Genomic DNA, 18,200 nt, shown 5'->3' with positions numbered 1-18,200 from the left:
TAACGTGTGGAGGAATTTCCTTTGCGATGCTCCTCCATTTCCCATACAGTTCCTTTGGCTCGTGGGTCCCCTTCCTCATCGGGGTAACAAACTTTATTACGTTTTGCATTAAGTCCTCCTACATCAGCTAGAGTAATATTAGCTATTTCAGAGGCCCACAACAGTGCGACCCAGGCTCTACAGGAGCCATTATGCGAGAATGGCAAGGGAATGAGAGGCGTTCCTCCCTTCTTCTGATGGGCTGGCATCATTCCACATACCCAGCAGTTGGTAGTGTTTGTAGTATTGTGAGTATGATGCAACATTTGTATGAAAGTGTTATTCAGATATGACATATGGTGTTTCTTCTCATGATAGGGAAGAGTAAAATAATAATGTTCGGTGGGTACAGGAGTAGTAGCAGTTTCAACCTGGAGCAACTTCCTCCACAATCCACATAATAACAGCAATGATGACAACAGTCAAAGTTAGTCCAATCGCGAGCATTATATTTTTACTACAGACTTTTGCAGCATCCAGTTTCTTCTCCTCAAGCATGTTCATTTCGTCGGTGAACAACAAAACAGATGGTGCCCTAAGGTCCTGGGCAGGCGTTGGTTTCTTCACTAACGTTAAGACAATTAGTCACTAAAAGGCTACCCCCCTTTGTAGTCAGTCTTTAACCACCCAGGACAGCGGCTCAAACAGTCTCTTTCTGCGTGGAATTGTAACGCTCCACCAAGCCTGCTGATTTTGGGTGAAAAGCGTCATGAAATTTCTGCTTAATCCCTAACCTTTTCATGACATATTCGACAACTTGCTCAATGAAGTGAGGTCCATTGTCTCTCCATAAGACCCGACAAATGCCAAATCGAGGAAAGAACTCCTTTAGGAGAACTTTCGCTCTCGTGAAAGCTGTATTATCCTTCGTAGCATACGCCTCCACCCATTTACTGAAGGGACAAACCACCACCAGGACATATTTCAGATTATTACTGCACTCAAACTGAATGTAGTCCATTTGCAGGACCTCAAAGGTGCAGTTGGTGTCTCAAACCCTCCTGTTGGAGTTCGCGTTCCTTTTCCAGGATTATACTGAAGACAAACCAAACAAGACTGGACCATCTTTTTAGCAGTGCCGGCAATATCAGGATGATCCCAAACTTGCATAAGTTGTTTTGCCATTGAGGATGCTCCATCCAACATGTGCCGGCCCATGTGCCATGTGAATCATGGGGTATAAGTAGGCTGTAGGTAACTTCCATTTGGTCATATCTTTATTCCTCCAACAGCCCTTGTTGTGTTTCGATTTAAATACCCGTAAATAGGTTTCCCTGAATCATGTCCTTATATAGGCACAACTCGTTTTGCCCTTATTTAGGCATAGAATCCCAGCCCTTATTTAGGCATGAGCCATGCTAACCAAATACAGGCATGGTCACCTACATCCATCCATCCCACGTCACAACAAGTTCTGAGAAACCAGACCCTTAAGCCGAACGGGACTTTCCCTATCTAGGATTATTGATTTCTCCAAGAACTCATCTATTATGTATGAACTATTATTCCTTAGGGGTTCATCCATGACGTCTTCCTCTGCCCGACTTTACGTCAATGATAGCATTCCTAAATACCTTCCAGGTATAAATATACCTTCCCTTACCATGGCAAACCACGGCATGGCACGGTGGTTACACTGCACGACTTGACTGTGCGGTTCGCCACGGCAAGTCCGGAAGAAACCATATCCCAGCCTGACCCACTGACCAGACGCTGTCATCCCTGCTCGCAGAGAATCCAGCTTCCAGTGTTCTGACTCCCTTCGCGGGGTGTTAGAGTTTGAGACCCGAATAGAGTTTCCCACCTCGCTCATTCTAAAGGTATGGAGCTGACTAGAACCTAGAGGGACTCTTGGCATACCAGATTTAAACAGCACCTACTTTTACCTCGCACCACACTTAGGTTAGGTACACCGGGGTAGGACTATTTAGAAGCATCAGACGAGTATTCACATTTTAGCCTGTGTCATTTATGTATGTATATATGAATATATGTCAGAGCTAAAAGACAATGCTATTCTTCTTACTGCTTACGCTATGCGTATTGTATTTTGCTTTCTGTCTAATGATCGTAACAGCTCATATCTCTTACACGAGAAACAAGACTGTTCAATAAACCCTTTTATTGAAACACCCATTTTTCTATTTCTGTGTACCTCTGGAGAAACTAAGCATGCACAATTGACTGAGTGAAACTGTTATCTATTGTTTCCGGCGATTCAGAAACGCGTTCCGATTCTAAGGGAAACAAAGTTGTCATGTTTATGTGGTTGTCAGAAACTAATACCTTCTTGTTTATTCGAGAAATTTCTAGTGACCTCTGAGTTAGCTGGCACACACAAGTAATTAAGTTTAATGTACTCGATACTGACCTCAGTCCTATGCAAAAACTATAGTGTATATTATTCCAATGCGCAAAGCCTATAAGGGAAATAGGAACTACACTACATGGCGCCCAACGTTTGGTAAGGCACTAATTTAACACTAGATACTGAAGTAACTCAGTCGTGCTTTTCTCAGAGACCCCTGCTCATAATACTCCATAAGACGTCTGGAGTGGGTAGGGATAATATCCGCCATAGCTGAGTAGGACGAGAATCCTATGTATTAGCTGTTTGGTTTGTTCAACGTTGAAGGATACAGTGTTCCAAAATATTGTGCACCTTATCTTTGTTGCCTTACAACTTGTTCTATATTTTTCATTAAACAATGTCCCAGAACGGGGATAATACAGAGGCTGCGGCTGACCAAGTCGTAGCAGCCTTTAATCCTACAGGTTTAAATGAAACCGATGAGGGTGTTATACACATCCATCCAAATTTAAGGAGAGCCATCACTCTAAAACTTATTAAACATGGCCTAACACCAATAGGTGGTAGAGCAGTTTTTGTGATAGAGGCACATGAATCTTTTCAGACAGAGGTATTCTATTTGTGGATTACATTCCCAGAATCAAATCCAGTAACACATGTGTTTCACTTCTTCAAAGAAGATGATCCACCTGAGGAATACATTCCCTTCAAAGATGTTGAAATTCCACTCACCTACCAGGAGCATCAGCTCTGGTTTAAAGGCGCCCTAAAACATTACAATCACATTACCAGGCTCGGTCCACTAGGTAGACCAGGAGCAACATGGCCGATTTTAGCCGGCTACACACCTCATCCTGACATTGAAGAAATATCAAACGTAGAATTACTTGCCCAACTCAAGTAGCAAATCAAAATTTACAGATAATTAGTCCAATATGTGATGCGGACTTTCACAGTCCAACCACCAAAAACCATTCCAAATCAGACCCCTCATCAGGGGAATACTCTAAAAATTACTCCACAGACGTTACACACAGTCATGGGTAAAATGCCCACAAAACGTGAACAAATTCCATTCTGAATAGCTCAAACAATTACTCAAATTGAAGCAATATTTCCTAATACTTGCCCTTATGAGAAACACAGAATACTAACAATCTGTCTACCTATGGGGATCACACCACATCTGGACGACTGCACCACTTGGGGCACAGTCTTTGCTGCCATCTATACCAAAACACATGATGTACCGTCTATTGCGGTAACACCTGATCTCCTGAAACAAATTCAAAATGAATACGGGGCAGAGCCTGCTCTGAACTTAGGTATGGAATTACTGGAAAACTTTGACCAGGTCTCAACAATAATATTTTCTAATATTAAAGGGGAGGTAGCATCAGTGGGGATCCACCAGAAATTAAGGGAATTTGATGTAACAGAACATCAACATGAACTACCCAGACTAATAGAAAATCCTATGAAGAATTAGGCAGAGACAGTTTAGGTGGGAAACCACAACTGTCTGAGGGTCCTGAAAAAGACTCAATTAAACACAATCCTACATCTTCTAAAAAGAAGTGGGAAAACAAAAAACAACATTCAAAAGAGAAACGTTCTCAATCCCGAGGTAGGTCTCCTCAAAAGGAGCACTCTGAAAGGAGGTATAACCTCAGGAATAGGGATAATTTGAAAAAACCTGACAGGTATCAAGATACTGATACACGTTCCTCTCATACCTTTAAGACATCTTCACAGACATCCGAAAGAAGAGGACGGTCAGATCACAAAGAAGAACGCGTGAAGTCCAGAGACGATCAACACGTTCAGAAAAACAAACCAAAACCTCAATTCACCAAGAAAAAGGTAGCAGGTATGAAGATCAGACATGCCGAAAATCCTGAGGACAACACTCAAGAACGGAGAATGGGCTCAGACAATGCTGGACAGTGCAGCAGAAGTAACAATAGCTTGCTAGAACCTGAATGAACTTCTGGAGATAGTGGACTTGAATGAATACATAACAGTTGAAACTGTAGACACCAGGGTTAGTTCTCCACAAAAGTTATATGAGATAACACTCCATATGGAGGGAGACATACCAAGAAAAGTGAAAGCACTCTTTTGGGAGAAGCTTTCAAGGGGTTATGATATACTTCTAGCAGAAAAAGACAGGCCACCACAATTTGTCAGGGAGTGCCCACACGGCAAAGACATCATTATGACAGCCTGCAACCATGTTCCTATACATTTTAAATATACTTATGCCAGGAAATGGGCAGTAGCCCAGGCCCCAGCATTATACAAAAATCATGTAGGAGGGGATGAGGACTCACCTCACCATAAAATCCAATTAAAATGTCAACCTACTGGACAAAGGCAATACCCAATTAAGCAAGAAGCTAAAAAACAGGTCAGGGAGATCTTAGATCAACTTGAATACCAAGGGGTGATTGAAACATGCAATTCATTAATGGACAATCCTTTGTTTCCTGTTTCCAAACCAGACATTACATATTGTCTAGTTTTGGATTACAGACACCTGAACACTTGTTCTAAAACATTTGCTGTGCAAAATGCACACAGCACAGCATAAATGAATAATTTTATGCGTAAAAAATATAGAACCACATTGGATATTTCAAATGGTTTCTTTTGTCAAAACATAGCACCTGAAAGTAGGTACTTGACAGCTTTCTCAATAATGGGAACCCATTGTCAATTCTGTCGATTCCCACAAGGGTTCAAGAACAGCCTGGGGTTATTCTCAGCAAGAGTAACAGAGTTACTACAAATTTATGATGACGAGGCATTGTCATATGTCGATGATATTTATCTGACAGACGATGACCTGGATAGGCACTTGAACAGAGTGAATACCATTATATTGGTCTTCGCTTCTGACGGCTACAAATTTAATTTAAAAAAATCTAGAATTGCCCATCTCAATGTCCTTTTCCTAGGATAGGCACTATCAAGTGATGGCAAAAGCCTGACAGCGAACTTTTTAGAAAAGTGTGCGCTGCTCCAACCTCCAAAAACGCTGAAGAATTTACAGTCGATTCTAGGTTTCCTGAAGTTTGGAAGAACTTACATTCCAAATTACTCAGAAAGGGTTAAACCTCTCTACGAATTAATCAAACCTGATTTCAAAATCAAAGATTGGACACAGGACCACACAAATATCCTGCGTTCACTACAAGCTGACTTGTTAGCAACAAATCACTTACAAACACGTGTAAATATACGCAATTTAGTGATCCGAATAATTTTGTGTCAATGCGGATTCACTTACTTAACTTTTAATGAAGGTGAAAAAGTACCAATTGCATACATATTACATTTGTATACACAAGAGGAAATGTACTTCACTTCAACAGAAAAAATTCTGACAGCAGTTCAAACCGCTGTAGCAAAAGAAAGAGCTCTAGCACAGGGGAAACGCATTATTATCGTGACTCCAGTACCAGCCTTAGAGGCGGTAACAAAAGCGAACATTCCAAATGCAAAAGCTTTACATCCAAGATAGATACAATGGGTTAATTCTCTTGCTGCAACAGATGTTGAATATGTTTTTGATCCTTACTTAAAAACACAAGCATTCCTGCAAGACGAACACGAATGTCCTCTGCCTATTGAGATTCTCCCTCTTGACCAGTATGAATTCATAATTCATTCTGACGGATCAGCACAACCCGCTACGGAAAGTAAGCAAGCTTACAGTGCAGCCTGCGCGATCGTTAAAGGTCGTATGCGCAATGGTAAATTCCGACCGATGGTCACTAAAACACAATCTCTAGGAGATTGTACAGCTCAGCGAGCTGAACTACAAGCATTCAAATTGGCACTTGAAAATACGAATCGCGAATTCCCCACACTTATAGTGTGCGATTCTTTTTACTGTGTTCAATCATATAATGAATATTTACAGAATTGGCTTCAAAATTGTTTCAAAGATGCAAAAGGTGGCACAATCAAGCATAAAACGCTTTGGGAACAAGTGGTTCAGTTGCGGACTACAAAACACTCACCTGATACACACGCTGAGTCATCAACGTGATGGCGTTCACGTTGCAGGGAATTCATTGGCTGATGAAGCCGCGAAGGGGGCTGTGCAAACGGCTTCCGTAGCTGCGATCACTCGTTCAAAAACGAAAATAGACAGTGAGATATTGTTGGCTGTCAATGCTTCAAGCAAAGGCAGTGGTGCAACTTTACCTAAAAAATTTCCACTTAAATACTTGTATATAATTGATGCGAACAACGTTCTGTTTGCTCGAATCCCTGGACTGGGGGATAGGGTAATTCCAAACATGGAACGTAGATTAGGACTAATCCTAGCAGCACATGAAGGGATAGCCTCTGCCCATGCAGGTGTTTCCGCCACAGTATCGTTATTAAAACAGAGATATTGGTGGCCTGGCATTAGGAAAGAGACCAAAAACGATGTTTTGGAATGTGAAATATGCCAAAAGAAGAAAGTCCCTACAGTGAAACGTCCTGCGCAGACGCCCCTGTTAATTTCAGATAAACCATTATCTTGCATTTACCTGGATCCCTGCGGTCCCTTGTAAAGGGATGGTAACTATAGATACATCATGGTCGCAGTAGATTCGTGCTCAAGGTTCCTATGGATGTGGCCTTAGTGCTCGGCTGACGCTCAAACTGTTATAAAAGATTTGCGAGTCTTTATCGGCACATACGCAATAGGCACATTACACTCTGACTAGGGCCCTGCGTTTAGCTCTCGGGCTTACAAAGAAGCCATGGCCAGTTTGGGCGTTGCATTGCGGTACTCTTCTCCATTCCATCCTGAGGGAAATTTGGTTGTGGAAAGAAAAAAACGGGACATAAAACGGTCTATAACAGCTAGGGTATTAGGTTCGGGTGATGGGTGGGTCAAACATCTTTATGGGGTCCAACGCTCATTAAACAATTTGCCAAGAAGTTCTCTAGGGGGGTCACTTCTTATGAGGTCCTATTTGGGACAATAATGTGGGTTCCTGATCTCAAATGTAAAGGCACAGTGGTGGAAAATAAACCATTTGATATCAAAGATCGTTTGGCTGTTTTACAGGACTTAAATGAACTAAGATCGAAACAAAGCAACGTGTTCCTGAAGCCAACCACCACTGGGGATAATCCATCCGTCCCAGCAAGGCCTGTCTGGATCCCAAAGCTTGGGGATCTAGTCAGAGAAAAGATCGCGGACAAGAAGGAATTTGGGCCTTCTTACAGACAACCAGTAACTGTCCTAGAAATCCATGGATCAAGAACTGTACTTCTGCCGCCCCTTGCTGGTAAAAAGGAGAAAAGATTTGTGTCCATCGACCTCATCAAACCACACTATGTGGCCAATATTGAACAGCAGGCTAAGTGGACTCCGACCAAATAGCAGATTCACTCTAGCAACTATCCAAGAGGTTCAAACTGAAAGACTCATCACCATTGAGAATCCAACAGTTAGAAATGAAGTACTAAGCAACAATGCTATGGAACTCGTTCCTCTTGAAACCCAAATAACAGTTCGTCCTGATACACCTCTCTACACCAACGTAGCAAGTGATCAACTGGTTCCAGCGATTCCAACAAATCCTGATGCAATTTCAACCATTGACAGAACTGCTTCTGGCTATTTCATTAACTTTGATACGTTTTCTGAGGATCCCAGCGAGCCTGAAACGACACCAGCTAAAAGAACTTTCAAAGAACAAACACACAACTTTTTTCAACACGTGAAAAAGACTTATCTGGTTTCACCATGGATTGAACTATGGATTGATTCTGGAATATTTTTCTTTCTTCTTTGGCTAGCTTTGGTAATAATTCTGAGTATGTTGATAGATGGAAGATATATTCATTTGGACACAGAAAATAAACATGTGAACTTACTTGAAACCACACAAATCATCCCATTGTGAAGCAAGAGACTTGTCAGCAGTGAACATCACAGCCGTTCCTATACAAGATGGTATAGTTTGGGACAAAACGGATTATGATATATTCGGTCCATCGGAACCTTTGAAGATTCCACACTTATTCAAGATATCATTAAGTGACTTTATTACCTCCAGTACCTATTCTGATGATTGGGACTTTGAGACTGTTAATAACATGATGTCTGATCTAGAAAGATCTGCTGCATTCTCTAACCATGAATACTTAGAGGGTTCAACAGACTATGAACAGCTTTTTTGTTACAACCACTATGGTCATCATTTCTTGCATAAATCTGCAAACACCTAGAAATTGATTTATGTATAACCAATGGGAACATTGTCCTACACCATCAAGGGGTAGCTCAAAAACGTTTGAAATGAAGTTTCCATATTTTTCAGGGTACAATATATCCAATCCAGAAACGTTTTACTTTAAAAATGTGAACAAATCAGGAACGAAAAATATGTTAACTAATATGAAACAAATTTATTCTGCAGCCTTTATTGCCCAACTGTCTAGACAGGGTTTCGACTTTTGGAAAGACACAATTGACACAAGATCTGTCTGGGGTACAAAAGATTGGCAAGTCCAGGGGATAGAAGCTTTGTTTAGAGCCTGCAAAATCTCACGGCAGATAATGTTTTTGAATGACACTGTCCAACAAACGTCTTGCCTAGTGTTAGCCAAGATCAAAGACATGAACACACCATCCATACCTAAACCTGAAAGTAATAGCACTACACAGTGGGTGGTCGAAGTACATACTATTTTACAAAACAACAGATCAGATTCCGAATGGAAAGCATGGTTGCTCTTGCCCACAGACACAAACATCTGTCAAGAAAGATTCCTGACAAAAACACAAGGTTTAACAATCAATAGACCAGACCCACGCTATGTTCAAAGACTGCATCCAAGGGTAGTAACAACATACAGTGTAGGAAAATTATGCCTTGACTGCTACAGACATCTACACTAGAGGATGTGAAACAACACTTATCTTTACCTAAAGAAGATGCAAACCTAAGGGAAATCTTGCTAGGTCCAAGTAAACTGCGTCAAAAACATTTCATATATGCCAGCATCTATGCTGCTTATAGTGAAATATGGAAGGTTACCCAAGCAGACGCAGCAGAAAGAATACGAGAAATTGATCGTATTAATTTAGAGAAATCTCTCGCTGTGGTCGACAATGAGTTAACGACTCTGTCATCCAGGATATATTCATTGGGCGACATTGTATCCTCTGCTATAGACATCGTGGAACGAGATTTGGTCCTGCTGCGTCAAGGCTAGTCTCAATTACGTTCTATTCTGTCATTAAGCTGGACGCTACAAAACCTGCATGCAGGCTATGTGCCTTGGCATTTCATCAACACGTCTTCTCTGTTTTCTGATTATAATCTCACTGATAAACAGATTGAACTGGCACAAAGGGGAGCGAAGTATACAGTGGTGAGCATTGAACGACTGGAAAAATTGCCATTTACGGTAGCAGAAAAACCAGCTACAGAATGGATCATACATGGCAAAATAACTCTGCCTGTTACAACTTTCCATTTTCAGTATAGCCTTCCATGCCCGTAGGTAAATATGATGTTGGAGTGGGGGGCGTGAAGTGTTTATTAGCGGTACACACTGTAAAAATGCACTGAGAGGTTCACTCATATGTCAAGATATTAGTTTACACGGGGCTTGTAGCGGTTCCACTGCAAATTTATCCTGCCACCTGCAAGCTTCACCTGCCACTGAGATTAATCTAACGTTTGGACAACTTTCAAATGAGAGTTACCTCATGTTGAATGATCAGAGCTGTTGTGGCATGTTGCCAGGTATCCCATATCTAGTAACGTTTACTTCCAGGGTCACTTGCTGTATACAAGTCTTGTTCCCCCAAATAGACACAGTCAGGGAGTCGCCTTTATGGCCTTCACTGAACATCTCTTCTATACGAATTGATACTTTAAGCAGAATAAAATCCATTATTTTGCAACAAACCGTGCCTTTGACCTCGGCCAAAAAGCCTATGATCTACAAGTCGCAAGGACTTCGGCTGAGATACAGGCTCTGTTAAGGACAAATTGCCCTACACATTTCACAGAAATGTTGGGACGTATCTTAAACATATCTGATACGAGCGGTATTGTGCATGTATTTAAGACCGTATATTCGGGACTGTTAACACCTTTTCAAGCAGTCCTCGGAATCATTCCAAACTTCATGCACTCGGTGTTTGGTGGTCTGCCGCTAATTCTAGCACTCGTTGCAAGAATCCTTTTTTTATTCCTACTGCTACGCTATGGCAAGCCAATCCACCAGCGTCACTCCCAGCACCTTGGAGAATTCTCCTGGAAAGGAAGTGTCCTGAGCGCATAGTACAACTATTGGGGTTACCTCACCTACGAGAACTGAATACCACAAGGTTTCTGTCATTCAGACCAATCTGGCAAGATTGCATCTTACCTGTTCTGCGCTGCCTGCTTTGCGGTGAAGAATGCGTGCTAGACATCTGTCAAACACTACCATAAAGAAGTTAGTAGAGAGTGTTTAGTAATAAATACATATATTTTATATATACCTTGTGTGGTTCTCCTTTCATATGGTCATTCAGGAGGTTATAATCTGGTAAACCAAGCTGCTTTACATTCCTTTGAGACTTAACCTGAAGGCTGCTCTCCACAGCTACCACTAGGATAGCTTCAATAAAGGTTGTCTTTAACCTAATCATCAATAAGGGTCGTTTGGACTTGTGCAAGGTGCTCACTAGCATATACCAGGCCAACTTGTCACATTGGTGTGCAGTGGTTGGGATTCAAGCTTGCTATTGCTTTACCAGATAATCTCATTGAGTGACTAACTTAAAACTACTATAGGCACATAGGTACATATAAATCAAGACTAGAATAAAGTAAGTTCTACTGAATTTAGAGTTGGGTGTCAAGGGCCTAGCACACCTTTTCTCCAACTCAAGAGAGTTTAGTAGTTCCCACTAGGTTAGGTAAGTGCAACACCACATAACACAAGTATGTCTTTAAGAGCAGAAGCCAGTGGCTCATTGATCAACAAATATGACCATATCTCAATTCAGGAATTGAGAAACATGTGTGCATCTAGAAAATTGAAGACAGGGAAAAACCCTAGAACTCAACGCCTCATAGAGGCTTTGCATTTAGATGACCTTAGAAAGACCCCAGGGTCTGAGGAGGCAGGCAAGTTGGGTGGGACAGCAGAAGAGGAAATGCCAGGAAGACAAAACACCCAGAACCTAGAACTGAAGCTGACCAGGAGGATCAAGATGATTCTACCCTGGACAATCCAATCTTTCCTGAAGGTTTAGCAGCTTACCAAGAAGATCTAGATCTCCTTCTCAGGAATCTAATCATTCTGGTATTTCTGTAGGGACCTCTGTTTCTCATAGGACCTCTACTTTTAGGGAAAGGGAGTCCTCTCATGATAAGAAGTACCAACTGCTTGGGTTTGACAGAGCTAAGCTCAGAATCAAGAGAGAGCAATTGGCATTAGACAGGGAATCCCTGGAGCTCCAGAGAGCTTCACAAAGGTTGGGGCTAGAGCCCCATGGTGGGAGCAACAGTGTCCCTATAGGTAGAGAGCATACTCATGACCATAGGAACCTGAACAAGATTGTCCCTCCCTACAAGAGTGAGGATGACATCCACAAATGGATAACTGCACTAGAGAGGGCTTGTAAAGTACAGAAGGTCCCCCAGGGGCAGTGGGCCGCAATCTTGTAGCTCTCCTTTGCAGACAAAGGTAGAGACACGCTCCTCACTGTTAGAGAAGAGGATGCTGGTAATTATGCAGTCTTGAAGAGTGCTCTGATTGATGGGTTTGGCTTAACCACTGAACAGTACAGGTTGAAGTTCAGAGATACCCAAAAGGCACAGACTCAAGACTCGGTTGAGTTTGTAGATTGTGCTACTAAGGCTCTGGAGGTCTGGTTACTTGGCAGTAAGGTGTGTGATTTTAAAGGATTGTACAACTTAATTATGAGGGAGCAGATCCTTAATAATTGTCAAAATCAGCTGTTGCATTAGTACCTGGTGGACTCTGATCTGACCTCTCCCCAAGAATTGGGCCAGAAGGCAGACAAATTGGTCAGAACCAGAGTGAGGCAGAAGGTTCAGAACCAAGGTGGTGACTCGCAAGAAGCAGGATTCTAAAAACTCTGATAAGGGTGGGGAGAAGGGTAAAGACCAGAAGTCTTCTCAAGGGCCCCAAAAATCTGCATCTGGTGGGGAGTCACAATCCAACAAGGGAAAAGGCAAGAAGAAACCATGGTGTCAAATCTATAAACAGAAGACCCATTGGACAAGTGATTTACCAAGTCCAAGGACTCAACTCCAGCCACCATTGCCCCTAAGGCATCTGTTCCCCCTAGTTCAGCTCCAAGTGGTGGTACTCAGAATAAGGGTGTAGTAGGGTTAACCCTGGGATCTGAGTTGGACTCTGGCCTAGTCAGAGTTCCTACTCAGGCTGTACTGATCTGTGAATGGGGCAAGGATATTGCGTTCGTATTTGTCAGTCCCAGTAATGTGGGCAAATACAGACAGGAGCCTTTGATAAATGGAAAAGAGGCAATGATTTAGAAACTTCCGCTTGGGCTGAAGTGGAGCTGAGGAATCATGCAGAAATGTTGGGAATCCCTGCAGATGCGTTTGCTATGACCAGGTCACAGGCAAGAATGTCTACCACGGAATAGGCCCTGGATCTTGGAAAAGGGGACCAGGTGCCTTCCAAGAAAAGGAGCAGTAGGGGTAAGGCAGTGTCTGCTCCCCTGACTCAGAATCCAGACCAGTCTCTTGAGGGAACTGATCTCAGTTCTGACAAAGGAACTGTCCCAGATAAGCTTGAACCTGATCAGGTTGAGTTCTTGGGGTCAGGGGGCCCTTCCAGGGCAGATCTGAGCCAGGAGCATCTGAGCTGCCCCTCTCTTGAACCCCTTAGACAGCAAGCTGCTGCTGAGGCTGCTGGGAGTGCTAGTGGATCCCATAGGATCTATTGGGATGATGGACACTATACTCAGAGAGTAGAGACCCCAAACCTGGAGCCACCAGGAGGTTGGTTAAACCTCTGAAGTTTAGGGCCTTCCTATTGACACTATCACACAACATCCCTTTAGCAAGTCACCTAGGCCAAAACAAGACCTGGGACAGACTTGTCCCTCGCTTTCATTGGCCTCACATGTCTGAAGACACCAAGTTTTGTCGCTCCTGTGTCACCTGTCAAGCCAGTGGTAAGGCAGGTGGTGCAACAAAGACCCCGCTGATGCCACTACCTGTGATGGGGGTTCCCGTTGAGAGGGTTGGGATTGATATAGGTGGTCCCATGGATCCTCAAACAGCATCTGGGCACAGTTTTATACTGGTGGTGGTGGACCATGTCACTAGGTATCCAAAGGCTATTCCCCTTAGGACCATCACAGCACCTGTGGTGGCAAGGGCCCTCCTGGCAATCTTATCCAGAGTGGGTTTCCCTAAGGAGGTGGTATCAGACAGAGATGCAAACTTCATGTCTAGTTACTTGACTGCTATGTGGGAGGAGTGTGAAGTCAATTACAAATTCACAACCCCTTATCACCCACAATGCGATGGGTTATTTGAAAGGTTCAACAAAACCCTCAAGGGCATGATTAAAGGTCTCCCAGAAAATCTTAGGCGCAGACGGGACATACTTTTGCCCTGCTTTCTCTTTGCCTACAGAGAGGTTCCACAGAAGGGGGTTGGTTACAGCCCATTTGAACTTCTGTTTGGATATCCAGTTAGGGGTCCATTGTATCTAGTGAAGGAGAGATGGGAGATACCTCTCAAACCCACTAAACAGGATATTGTGGACTATGTACTTGGTGTCCGCTACCGGATGGCTGAGTACATGAAGAAGGCAAATAAAAACCTTGAGGCTAGCCAGGAATTGCAAAAGGCCTGGCGTGACCAAAAGGCTGTGCTGACTGTTTACCAACCAGGGCAGAAAGTATGGGTGTTGGAGCCTGTGGCACCAGCAGCCCTCCAAGATAAGTGGAGTGGCCCCCATACCATAACTGAGCAAAAGGAAGAGGTCACCTACCTGGTGGACCTTGGAACTCCCAGGAGCCCCCATAGGGTGCTTCATGTCAACAGGCTCAAACCATATGTTGACAGGGCTGACATGGGCTTGCTCATGGCTACTGATGAGGGACAGGAGGAAGAGAGTGATCCACTCGCTGGCCTGCTCTCTCAGAACCCTGATGATGGATCAGTTGATGGTGTAGCCTTGGCAGGCCGCCTCACTGTCCAGCAACAAACTGATTGCAGAAAAGTTCTCAATCAGTTTAAACATATATTTTCACTGACTCCAAAACAGGCTACCTGGTGCACTCATGAAGTGGACACTGGGGACAGTCTGTCTGGTAAAAATAAGATTTACAGGCAACCTGACCATGTCAGGGACAGCATCAGGGCTGAAGTCCAGAAGATGTTCGAGTTGGGAGTTATTGAACCCTCAGATAGCCCTTGGGCTAGTCCAGTAGTCTTACAGGCGCATGCACCAAGGTAGGATTTTGCGAGTCCTTAATTACGATTATTAAGGAATCACAATTAAGGACTCACAAAAGCCTATGCATGTAGGAATCGCTATAAAAATAGCGATTCCTACACATTCCTTATTTGCGACTCGCAAATTGCGAGTCGCAATTAAGGAATGGCTTCCCATTCATTCCTGCGGGCCTACAGGCCCATAGGAATGAATGGAAAATTGCATGCACAATTTGCGAGTACCAATTGGTACTCTCAAATTGCGCATGCAATTTCAAGGGTGTCAAAGGGACACCCTGTTGCACCCCTGAAATTGATCTGTGCACAAATGTTGCGCAGACATATGTCCCAAGGACATATGTGTGTGTAACCTACAATCTTTGAAAAATGCACTTTAGTGCATTTTTCAAAGTTTTTACAAATTACCATCAAGTTCAACTTCATGGTAATTTGTGCCCCCTAGTAGCGAAATCGTCACTTCAAAGTGCAATCGCAATTTGAGAACTCGCAATTAATTGCGAATTCTCAAATTGCGAGTGCCTTGAAACTTGATGCATCACAAATGCCCTTTTTGCGGGCGCAAACAGACGATTTTTGCGAATCTCATCGTTTGCGCTCGCAAAAATGTTTGATGCATGTACTTGTTAGTGCCTAAACCTCACAATAAAGATGGTAAGAGAGTGATGAGGTTTTGTGTAGCCTACAGAGGGCTCAATGCAGTCACTAGGACTAATGCCCATCCAATCCCTAGGGCAGATGAGCTTATAGATACTTTGGCCTCAGCCAAGTTTCTCTGCACATTTGACCTGACAACTGGCTACTGGCAGATCAGACTAGCTGATGATGCAAAGCCAAAGACAGCATTTTCTACACCTAGTGGGCACTACCAATTTGTGGTGATGTCCTTTGGTTTGAAAAATGCACATGCCATTTTTCAAAGGTCGGTGAACAAAGTCCTTACAGGCCTGGAAACCTATAGTGCAGCATAGCTAGATGATATTGCTGTCTTTAGCTCCACTTTGGAGGATCACGTGGTCCACCTGAGAAAAGTTGTGGAGGCCCTGCAGAAAGCAGGCCTAACTATCAAGGCCACCAAGTGCCAGATAGGGCAGAGTCAGGTTGTATACAGAGGCCACCTTGTGGGTGGAGGCCAAGTTCAACCATTGCAGAGCAAAATCCGGACCATCATGGACTGGGTTGCTCCAACCACCCAGACTCAGGTCAGAGCTTTCTTGGGCCTGACTGGGTACTATAGAAGATTTGTCAAAGGTTATAGATCCATAGTGACCCCTTTGAATGACTTAACTTCTAAGAAAATGCCAAAGAAAGTTCAGTGGACAGTTAGCTGTCAAAAGGCATTTGATGACCAGAAACAGGCCATGTGCACTGATCCTATTCTGCAAAGTTCTAACTTCTCCAAGCAATTCATTGTCCAAACAGATGCATCTGAGTTGGGGGTAGGGGCTGTGTTATCACAATTGAATGACGAAGGTAAGGATCAGCCTGTAGCTTTTATAAGCAGAAGGCTGACGCCCAGAGAGAAACGTTGGTCAGCTATTGAGGGGGAGGCCTTTACTGTGGTTTGGGCTCTGAAGAAGCTGAGGGCATACCTGTTTGGCACACACTTCATTGTTCAGATAGACCATAAGCCCCTCTTATGGCTAAAAGAGATGAAGGGTGAAAACCCCAAACTTTTGAGGGGGTCCATTTCCCTACAGAGGGTGGACTATACAGTGGAACATAGACCTGGGAGTAACCATGCCAATGCAGATGGACTCTCCAGATATTTCCACTTAGAACATGAAGTTTCAACTGCTCAAGGTTGGTTTAATGTCCTTACGTTTGGGGGGGTTGTGTAGGAGAGTAGGATCTGCTTCTTATAGTTACCCCCACTTTTTGCTCATGCTTCACTGTTTTTCAACTTAGTCTGGCTGGGATCCTGCTGTCCAGGACCCCAGCCTAGCTGCTTTCTCTCTAAATTGATTGCATGTAGTTTAGGTACACCACAGATTGGATTCTGGGGTACCCTTATAAGTCCCTAGTATATGGCATACTATGTACCCAGGGCATAGGTACCCCAGGGGCCTCTCAGGGGCTGCAGAATGTATTATGCCACCCCCGGGAGACCATTTAAAATGACACAACAGGACTGCTACAGCAGCCTGTGTAAGGTGGTGTATGCACCCCTTACTTAGATATAGGTTCCCTATATCTATCCATCCATTCCACTGCACATATAAACTTATCAGTCACCCCTAGAGCAGGCCTTAACAATCCTGACGGCAGGGTGCTGGGTTTTATGTGAGAGGGTGCCCATGCATGAGCAGAGCCCCTCTGCAGCCTTCGGAACCTATTCTCCGGGGTTGTTTGTGATGCAGCCAACCATATACTCTTAAGTGCAGTATAACCTCGCGGTAAATGCTAACTTTGAAACTTTGCATTTGTCACCCCGAGTGGGACAGGTATGCTCAAGCGTGAGTCACGTGCTCTCCATGCCACTGGAATCAAGTTATCCTGGCTGAAGAGGGGTGAAAACCCAAAACCGGTCCTAGGATGCTTGTTTCCAGTCCAGGGAGGACCTGGCCTGGCAGTTCGGGCTGGACTGTTCCCATTGGGCACAGGGTCAAGACCGATTTGCATATGGCTGGGTCCAAACTGGAATGGCATGGTGAGCAAAAAAATGTTGGATTTAGGCCCAGATCTCTGTACTGGGGTGAATGTATGACATTGTTCTGTATTCTGTCCATCAATCGTTCTTTAAACTTTGAAACGGCTGCATGGAAACATGTCGTGTTTGGTGTCAAACACCTTGGAATCATATCTCCCCGCCAGTAACTGGCGGGCACGTATGATTCCACCCTACTAGAGGGAGAAACATGGCACCACCGGTACACCCGGTACCAGCTTCACAGAACCCGGGCATCACAAAATAGATGCTGACAGCCACAGACACGAGTCTGCCCTCCTGCTGCTGGATGAAACTCCGGCAAGGGACGGCTGGACAATAGGTTTCCTGTCACAGGGAGGTGTGACCACCTCCCAGACAGGCTTTAGTGTATTGGGGCTGGGTGGGTGCACTCCGAGAGTGCTTTGATGTCTGCACTGGGGGCACATTTGGTGTTCCTGTTCATAGACCAGCTCAAACCGTTTGAAGGGGCTATCAGCCCCTGCTCTGGCCCGAAACTGGAAAAAGGACATGGGTGTAGCCACCCCTCTGTCCTGACCCTCCCATTGGTGGGTCCCCAGAGTTTGTCCCACCCCTTCCTTGGATATAAAGTAGGAACCCCTAACTACAAGACTTTAGATATTACCTAGACTAAACTCTGCTACAGAAACCAAATATCCTTCGACGATCTACGCTTTGCTGGACAACAGAAGAATAACCC

This window comes from Triturus cristatus, chromosome 2_2 (genome assembly GCF_964204655.1).
Source record: "Triturus cristatus chromosome 2_2, aTriCri1.1, whole genome shotgun sequence".
Classification (NCBI taxonomy): domain Eukaryota; kingdom Metazoa; phylum Chordata; class Amphibia; order Caudata; family Salamandridae; genus Triturus; species Triturus cristatus.
Note: the sequence above shows the minus strand (reverse complement) of the source record.